Source organism: Plectrocnemia conspersa, unplaced genomic scaffold, assembly GCF_051122295.1.
Source record: "Plectrocnemia conspersa isolate PC_06_02 unplaced genomic scaffold, ASM5112229v1 ptg000003l, whole genome shotgun sequence".
NCBI classification, from domain to species: domain Eukaryota; kingdom Metazoa; phylum Arthropoda; class Insecta; order Trichoptera; family Polycentropodidae; genus Plectrocnemia; species Plectrocnemia conspersa.
In genome coordinates, this window is record NW_028277167.1 from 16,712,979 (window position 1) to 16,723,139 (window position 10,161).

Sequence of the window (10,161 nt, forward strand, 5' to 3'; positions counted from 1 at the left end):
ATTTGTATAGAGCCTAGTTAAGCAATTTTTATTGACTTTAAAAATTGATTAGTTTATTACATAGTTAAAAAATTGCATATTAATATGACTTCATGTTGAATATGTAAATTTTTTTTTTCACATTGATTGAAAACATTGAACTTAATAATTAAATTATAATTGTGTTATTAATAAGATAAACCTATTAAAATAATATTTAAAAATTGTTATTATTAACCTACAAATGGTAATAGACTTACAAATTTATCTCAAGAATACAGTATTCTAAAACTATTTTAGTTACAAAATTCATAATTTTTAATTCAAAGTTTTGTTATGTTTGTTTTCCACTAGATTATCGATGAATACTAATCAATTATTGAAATAATTAATTTAATTATTTATCATGTCGTATTTATACTATACTTATCAGTCATACTGTATGTACGTACATTAGCTCATAAGTAGAGAAAAAAATATATAAAAAGTATGAGACGCAGCGGTTTACCGTCATTGGCTGAAATGGAACAGCGTCGACGACGACACTTGCTTATTGGCTATAAACGCTTGAATAACGACATTACATATAATACCATAACTTTTTCCTGTACAATATAATGTACATTTATATTAGACGTCCTGTGACATAACCGCTAAAATTTGATTGGCAAAGCTGCGTGAACAACAACAATGGCATAATGAAGGGCGAGAAAATGCTGTGAAATATTTTTTTACCCGAACTAATCCCGATTGATGGATTTTCCGAGTGGGCTGGCGATTTTTCATTCGCGTTTTCATTCGGGTTCGTCGTAATTGAATAAAAGACTCCGAATTATGTAAAAGTGGAAGGATGATGAAAAAAATAACAAATTGGTTCGGAATGCCATTTTCGACAGAAGGGGCGGCAAATATGAAATCTGATTATTGACGGAAAATTGATTTTCGCCGAGGACACAATTTAGCCAGCCGCCGTTCGGCCAACGAGCCGAGAAAAGTCTGGAATTTTACCTAACAAATAAAAATGCTTGTTATTTTTAACTCAATCATCGCGGGTCGCTTCCGCGAAAGTTGGATTACTTGCCAGAGTATATTTCTGCGAAGCGAACCGGTGTACGTACGGATTAGGACCCTCAAAACTGGCGAAAAACTGGTTAGCCGGTTGATCGGATATTGGGTACTTCTCGGGCACCACGCCCGCGTCCCGCAGTTGCATTAGGCTCGGGAGTTTCAGCCCATGGGCAACTGAGATCGAACCCAGTCTGGCGTTCGCTCCGGAGTACTGCGCACTCCGGCGCTAGGCCAGACCTCCTTCCTTGGTCGTCACGATTGACGACCGTGGACGGGTCTACCGTCGCGAAATGCTGTTGATGGTCTCCGGCATCACTAACCGTTGGAGACGGAGTTGGATAGGGGAAATGGAGGGGAGAGGGTGGTTTGCGGGCAGTCGCGCTCCGCTTACCTTGGGTCTCTCGGAAGAGAATAATAAAAGACAACCTGAAAGAAATAGGGGTTCTTTTTATCATCTACTCTTTATTTTTAAGTTTTTTTAGTTTGGCGGCTTAGGCATGCTCCGATCGAAGGAGCACGTGTGGGGGTCCTAAAAAGGGTTTGTTTTTGAAAGTATCCCGCATTAGGACACAGTGAAGCGGTTAAAGAAGGTTTTGGTGGTTCTCCGGGTCTCCGGGAGATGTTCCTAGCGGCGCCCTGTTGAACCATGTATGAGCGCTAAAAGTAGAAAGCAATTAATCGGGAAAAAAAAAAAAAAAAAAAAAAAAAAAAAAAAAAAAAAAAAAAAAAAAAAAAAAAAAAAAAAAAAAAAAAAAAAAAAAAAAGGAATTATATAGTATTTGCGACGAGCGCTCTAATGTGGGCGAACATCTTCGCGAGCGGAATATGCCTCGCAGAAGTGCTCGAAAGCCCGAAAGTTCTTTTTAGACGCAACGAAGTTTTGATGGGTTAAGGGACCTTCGCCCTCTAGCTCAAGAGCGAAGTGGAGCTGCGTTCGCTCCTCGTCGAGGAGTGGGCAATCCCACAGGATGTGCTCTGACGTCTGGTCGTCGTGGCCGCAGGGGCAGTCGGCGTCGTCTCTTAATTTGAAACGACGTAGATATGCTCCGAAAGCTCCGTGTCCGGTAAGGAACTGTGTGGTTGCGAATCCGCATCTCATCCAGCGCTTCTCGAGGCGACTTTTCACCTGCGGAAAGAACTTAAAAGTTAGGCGGCCAGTGGCGGCGGTGCTCCATCGCCTCTGCCACTCGTCCAATGAGGCCCTTCGAACGCTGTGTTGGATCGCTCTTTCCGTATCCTGCAATTTAGACACGTTCAGCGTCGGTTGGATCGTTACTTGTCCGACCGTTGCAGAGCGGCTCCTTCTTAAGTGGAAGGTCGCGGACCTTCGCTGTGCGACTAAATCTATGGGTTCGACTCCGGCCAGAATGAGGCGAGCCGAATTTGGAGCCGTGTTGTAACACGCTGTTACCTGTTTCAGGGGTGCCGTCTGAGACCCTAGCAAGAGAAGTTGAGGGTGGCCTCGCGATGCCCTCTCGGCGAAAGCACCGGCTGCGTACGTTATTATTGACACATAAATCGCCTTGTACATAGTCAATTTTGCGCGAAAGTTTAACCCCCAATGGCGGCCCCCCAATCTTAGTAGTTTTCCCATCGCGTCGCGACTCTTCTGGGCGGCCAGTCTAAGGTGGGCGGCGGGGTCGAATCTATAAGTTATATTGTAACCCAAGTAGCGGACTCGCGGCTCGAATTTTATGTATTGCCCGTTCATCGAAAAGCGAGGGGGACGACCCTTGTCAAGCGATCCGTTAAGCATCACCGCCACGGTCTTGTGGGGAGCGAAGGAGAGTTTATTCTCCTCACCCCATTCTTGCAAGCGCGTCAAGGCCATCTCAGCCTTGCTCTCAATCTCTGATCTGCTGTTGGCGTTAACCAGAAGCAGGAGATCGTCGGCGTACGCGATGAGGTCGCAGTGCACGGGAAGAGGGGTTCCTAGAACTTCATCGAACATAACGTTCCACAGCAGGGGACCGAGGACGGACCCCTGCGGGCAGCCTCTTTCCAAAGATTTCCAAACAAGCGAAGCTCCAGCGTCGATTACAACTCTGCGCCTCTCGAAATAAGACCTGATAACCTTTACCAGGTCTCGCGGAACATTGCGGCGTTTTAGTCCCTCAATGATGGCCGGCCACCACGCATGATCGAACGCTCCCGAGATGTCGAGGAGCACAGCTACTGAATATTTGCCCGGAAGGGTGTCTATTTTTGATTTTAAGTAATGCATTGCGTCTTCGGTGCACAAACCTGGTCTGAAGCCAAACTGGCGCTTCGAGAGAGGAGCCTTCGCGCGGAAATGGTCCTCGAGCCGGGCTACAAGGACTTTTTCAAAAAGTTTTCCCAGAGCAGGGAGGAGAGTTATCGGGCGGTAAGCTTTAGGATCTGAAAGATTGGACTTTCCCGGCTTCTTGATGATTATCATCTTCCCGGGCTTCCAAGTGTCCGGGAAGGTGCCCTCGGACCTGCAACCTTCTAATACGGTGGTGATGATGGGGCCCGCGACCTTCCAAGATTTCCTGATGAGATCACTGGTTACGCAGTCCAAGCCGGGAGACGCCCTTGCACGCAAGCGCTTGAGAGCAGCCTCCGTCTCCACTTCGGAGATTGGCGGGGACTCGGGGGACTCAGATGGTTCGTTAAATCGTGCTCGTGTGATAGCTTGCGATGGGGTGTCTGCAGAAGCCGGATCTTCCGGCAGCAGGGCGTTCAGGATGTTGTCGGCAGCCTGGCGGGAATCGATGGCACATATGCCATGCTTGTCGGTGATGCCTGAAAGGGACGTCACTGCGCGGTCCGACATTTTGACGCATCGGTAGTGTGGGCCCCAGGTGTTTTCAGCGCTCTCCTTGGTTACGAAGTCCCTCCAGTGCTTCGTCTTTGCGGACCTAATAAGGGATTTGTAATTATTTGTCGCGGATCTCCAATCTCTTCTTATTGCGATGAAAGGGTCTTCCGGAAGAGTTGAATCGTCGATTCTGCGGCTACCTCGAGCTCTAACTGCTTCTGTAAAAATTCTAAAAGATTTACGCGATGCCCGTCTGGCCCCCGAAAGAGCTGGGTTCCACCATTCCGGAAATATTTTTTTTAACTGTACGCAGGGCTTACTGCGCGGGATGTTAAGGTCGGCCGCCGACAGAATTGCAATCTGGAGCGCCTCTGCTTTGCTATCGGGGCACGGGCCCAATCTTTTGGCTGCTCTGTCAAGTTCGATTGACAGATCGACCTCAAAATTTTTCCAGTTGGCCTTACTGAACCGGAACCGCCTCGGCAGCAGGCTCTTGTTTTCTCTTATCGGCTCTGCGGATGCGGGGGCGCTCTCATTTACGTTAAAAGTTATTAGCCTATGGTCGGAGAGGCACGCTTCCGCGTGAACTCTCCAGTTTGATATTGCCAGTGGGCTGGCGAGCGAGAAAAGCGTCGCGTCTGGGGTCGATTCCCCGATCGAGGTAAAAAACGTCGGGATCGAGGGTAGGTCACCCTTGGCGACACTTAGGCCGCTGCTAAGGACGAAGTCCACCACTGTATTGTTCCTTACGGAGTTTCTATCCTCGCGAAGTGAGGTGTCACCCCACAAAGTGGAATGAGCGTTAAGGTCGGCGCCGACGACGACGTTGCGTCCCGCAAGGGCGTCGACAGCTCGAGAGAGTCCGTTTATGTGGCCTTCGGGAGAATCGCCGTACTTGAAGTACGCAGATATACAGTACAAGTCAATGCCCGGTGCGGAAAGATGGATTACGGTGCGCCACCGATCCGAGTATTGACTCAGAAAGGTGACGCACAGGTCGCGATTGAAGACCACTATCGACGCTCCTGCGGGTTGGATCTCGAATATCCTGCACCTCGCGCCGACGCCTATTGTCCTTCCGAATGGGGCGTATGGCTCCTGAAGAAGTGCCACGTCAGTTCCTAAGGCTGCGGCTCTGTAACCAAATTCCGCAGTCGCTTCGCGCGATCTGCGGAGGTTTTGCTGCGCCACGAGCAGCTTGACATATGTCTGGGGAGGATTAGCCATTTGTGTTGGCCATCTCTCTTGCTAAAGCAGCCTTAAAGGCCGGGCAGCCTTGATCTCCCGCTCTGTGTGGAAGGGTCTCGTGCTGTCGCCTAAGGCGGCAGCAGGTGGCGCAGTTTGCTGGCTTGTCACGGTTTGCGCACGACGCACTATCGTGCGCCCCGCTTCCGCACCAGTTGCAGGAGGCCTTAAGCGCTCTGCAGAACTTGGCTGAGTGGCCGTATAGGTGGCATTTATAGCACCTTAGGACCCTAAAGTGGTCCCTGATGCGATGAGCCATTAGTCCTATGTATATCAATCCGCTGTTGACCAGCTGGGCACGACATGAGGACGGGAGGGACACGATGACGTGAGAGGTGTCTTTATCTCGCGCTCTCAGTTTCGTAACAAGCTTAGCCGATTTGAGAAAGTCGGCTTTGCTAATAGGCACCTCACCCTCGATGTTCTGTGCAAACATCGAGGTGAGGAACGACTCGCCGGTCACGTCTCCTGGATCGTTCGGGACGTCGTGTATTATTACACGAGGGTCCTTTAGACCCTGAAGGGAGGCCCGTAGTCCGGCTTTCTCAAGGGCCGAGTTGAATCCTACGATTTTCTCGGCCTCGGACCGGTTTGCAACCAAGATACCGGTCGCGTTACCCGCGGCCGGTAGAACTCTCTTTATATGCAGCTTTGAATCTGCGGGGTTTACGGCTTTCGTGAAGGCCGCAATTGCCTCCTTGGAGGTTTTGATTTTATCCCCGATAGGGACGAGTCTCACGACCGATGAGTATGCCATCGGTGAGGGCTGCGGCGCTTGAGGAGACCCCCTCAGCTCTCTCACGAGGCTTGCGGTGGTCGGCTGCTGAGGCTGAATATGACGCTCTATTCGTCGAATAGACTGCTCGATTGACGCCAGTCTAGTTTCTGCTCCCTCATTAGAGGGAGAAGAAGGTTTATCCGCTTTTTCGGTTTCCTTCTCATGGAGGGACTTAATTGTCGCCGCTATCAGAGTAAGACTCTGACGAGCAGCGGCTGTGAGGCAGTCGGACGACCGAGCGATCAAGACGATCTTCTCGCACTGGGCAAGAATGCTCGTCTCGGAAGCTGTAAGCTCCAAGGCCTCTTCTGTATGCGGCTTCTGCGTGAGGGCCGGAAAGTCATCTTTAACGCGTTTTTTGTTCGCGGGGGGCGACGGGGGCGATGTTTGTCGCTTACGCGTTGGTTGCGCCGAAAGGCAGTCCATAAGCTCCTGGATAGAGCTGGAGGAGCTTGAGGAGCTCATGCGACGCGAGGTAGAGGGAACTCCCCTAGAGGGGGCCTCTGGTTTCGATTTTTCCATCGGTTTTTTTAGTGTCTCGGGTGTTGTGACCGGTGTCGCGGGTGTTGTGACCGGTGTCGAGAGGGATGTTTTTTTTTTGGCTGCGGGTGTTGCAGTCTTCGGTCTCGGGACCGAGACCTTGGCAGCCCCCTTTTTATGGGGGGCTGATGCTTTGCTCATTATGAGCTTTTATATATAAGTAAGAAAAAAAATTAAAAAAAAAATTTTAATAAAAAAAAAAATTAATAAAAAGTAAAAGGGGTTCCCGCTGGTTGACGTTCGCTGGAGCGCGGAGGAGGTGATCGTTTGCGCGCGGGAGGGGGGGTCTGCTGTCGAGCGTGGGCCGATGCACGCTCGAGCTGCGTGAGCACGCGGTGATTCACGGCTATGCCGGCGGCCGGGCCAAAAAGTGCACCGAAGCAAATCGATACTTATCGGTTTCTTGTCGGGCCGATTGATGTCTTGATGGGATCAGGTGTTGGTGCGGCCCTTCTGTGCCAAAGATTGACCCAGAATGTGCCGTGTGTCCGCTTTTGGTTGTCGACTCGTTCGGAGCTCGTGAGAACTGCCGCTCGGTTCGGCTACTGGAGCGCGACTGGTTGATCGGATATGTTGATAAAATCTATAACCGGTTACCTAGTTAAATGATGAAATGAGATTTTTATTCTAGAGAATTCGGGCGGCGTTCTACTCGTCGCAATATGAAAAAGAGAGATAGCGTGTGTTCAGACCATATCCTTCAAAACGTGTGTAACAGAGGGCTTGTAATCGAATTATACGGTCACGCACGGTTTAAAGGATTAGGCCTTCTATATGATGACATACATAATTGTGAAAGCGGTGGAGCGGTTAAGACTAATTAACAAGATAAATCAGCATGATGCATATTTTTCAATATACATATCAAAAACATGAGGAAAGATCAAATTATTCTTGGAATAAAACTAATCGAAATTTATTTTATTTTAGGTATTATTTTACCTTCATAATATAATACATATTTGTGATAAAACGCTTATATAAACTTATTTTTTAAGCCTTCAAAATACATTATAGTTTGAGTATGGATAAAATATTTTTTGTATTTTTGAACACTCGTATCTTATAGCTAATGAAGCAGACGGTTATTTTCATATAAAACAAAGTTATTGCTCTTATAAATTTAAATAGATTTAAAATTACGTATTATTTTTACAATAGTATAAATAAGCGTAGCTTTATCTGCGTCACATTGTCCCTACTTGTCTTCGAAGATTGGAAAACGGATGCTTCTATGAGACGTTTTGACTGAACTCGTGTGCTCCAAATCGAAAGCAAAGTAGTCTGACATTTCATATGAAAGATCCTGATGGAAGTGTATTCTAAAAGTGACGTGAGTAAGCTATGTTTACGATTATATACTCATTTGAAGATGGGTGAGTTTCTATCACTATCGAGCTTCTGACCAAAGAGATGATTTGGAACAAAAATCCCCTTTTTCGTAACGGTCAATGAACAGCTAGCCACATTCACCGACTTCTCGGTAGCTGTATTTATCCTCTTATATTTTTATACACACCGACCATTATTTGTTAAAGTACATATGCAAATGGCTCTAATCCGTCCAAATCTCCGGTCATCACCTGCGCTAGTGTAATGCCGGCATGACGAATAAACTTATTCTGCAAGTCAAAAGTGCTTATAGCAGTTGGAAAATCATTCTTCCTACACAATCAAGAAACCCATTTCCGCTGTCGAACATTGAAGGCAAACCATCAGTTGTAATAAATACGAGTTTTTGTATAGGTAATTTTTCTGATATTAAAAATCGTTTAAAAACGTTATAAATATCAAGAAACAACCTTTGAGGTTGTTTCTTGATGCTTGATGCTTGTGAAGTATATTTAAATTAAGTATATTTAAATGTTTGGTCTTTTCTGATTGCAATATAAAAGAAGAAAAATTGAAAATATATTAATTCTGCTTTTAAACAAAACGCGAGATGAGAACACCCAGAATTAGAGATGGCGTTCAATGGGACTATTCTGAACGATACATATCGATTATTGGGGTTGAATTTTTTTTATATTATTGTCACTCTCGTACAGTATAACTATCATCACTCATATGTGTGCAAAGATTTGTTATTATTTATTTACATATATAATATTTGGTTAAAAAGCACCAAATAATGTATTCATTTATGATTTGTGACGTTATAGAAATACTAACGCGTAAGATATACAAAAGCGTATCGAATCAAATGTGCATTGTTCATACGACCTAATTGTTTAAATATAAAATTCAGTTTTGAATTACATTTACTAATTAGAAAGAAACAATAAACTGAAATATCAAGCACCAAATATGTTACTTTAGACCAAAAGTGGACAGTAAGCACAATATGTGCTTTAAAAATATGAATAATTTTGTGACTTTGTCTATTTTATTAATATTTTGATTTATATATTTTTTAAAGTAAATGTTTTTTCTGTAATAATTAATAAGTGCAAAAAGTTTTCACTGTATTTAAAATTTATAATAAACTAAAAATATTTAAAATCTATAATAAACTAAGAATATTTGAAATCCATAATAAAATTAAAATTATTATTAAGGTTGAAAAAAATATTTTGAATAATTCTTGAAATTTTATTCTGAAGCTTTACAATTTTAAAAATATTTCATTTATTTTGTATTTTGCTGTAACCAAACTTATTTAGCTTAATAACCGACTGCATTACAATCATTGTCACGCGATAGTCGTGAAATATAGTATCCCCAAATATCAATAGATAAAAAAAATCGTTTTATTAGCATTTTTACGGTTTGATCGACATTAACCTTCTTACGTACTAAGTATATATTACGTGCTTACGTTTAAAACGTACCTGGTTCAGTCAAATCTAACGTATATGAGTATTGAATCGGAAGCAATGATAATGTTTATGTATTATAAAAGGAAAAACTCACTTTTCGGCCTCGGAGCATATTGACAGAGTTCAAATTTTGAAGATTTCATTACGAAGGTTGTTTTATGATTGTTTATCTAGTTTAATCAATGTCTTTTTAATCCTTACACACATTATCTATATATTTCATTTTCATAGTTATAACATACCTAGTTAGTTTGCAATCCTTATATTTTTATTCAGTCAAATCGAACAACGTACATAACGAATTAAGGAAAATTACTGTCGCTTAGCAAAATTTTAATAACAAATAATAATTATTTAAAACTGTTGTCACGTTTATGTCGGCCATCTTGTTATATATTTGAATTCTTATTTTTCATTGGTTGAAAACAAAAGAATACATTAGCGGAAGCTCGAAAATCTTCGTGCTAACTCTATTTTTATTTTTATTAATTATAATTAAATATATTTCCTTTGTTTACGTATATTATTATATACACTGTTCGGCTTAGAACAATTTTATTTATAAGATATGATATAACTTCACCTCCATTTTGTGCCCTATTTTTGCACTAATTGCAGAATAAAACTCTTTTCATACCTAGTGGGTAAGTTAACGAGAAATATATCCAACTTATTGAGAATTGTTCATCCAAAATAATCCTGTTTATCATTTGTCAAAATCGCTCGCAACAAAGATATAAAAGGGTTTGCTATGACTCACTTTTCATCCAGATATTGGCATATTAATAACTACTCTTCAAGAATTTACTTCGAGCAGCATAAGTACATCGACCAGGACACCATCACGCATTCTTAACTCTACTTCGTGCCTCTAATTCGACGACCTGCTATACATTACAATTAAACCGGACTTGTTTAGCATACTACCAAATGCATTTTTTCCTCTTAGT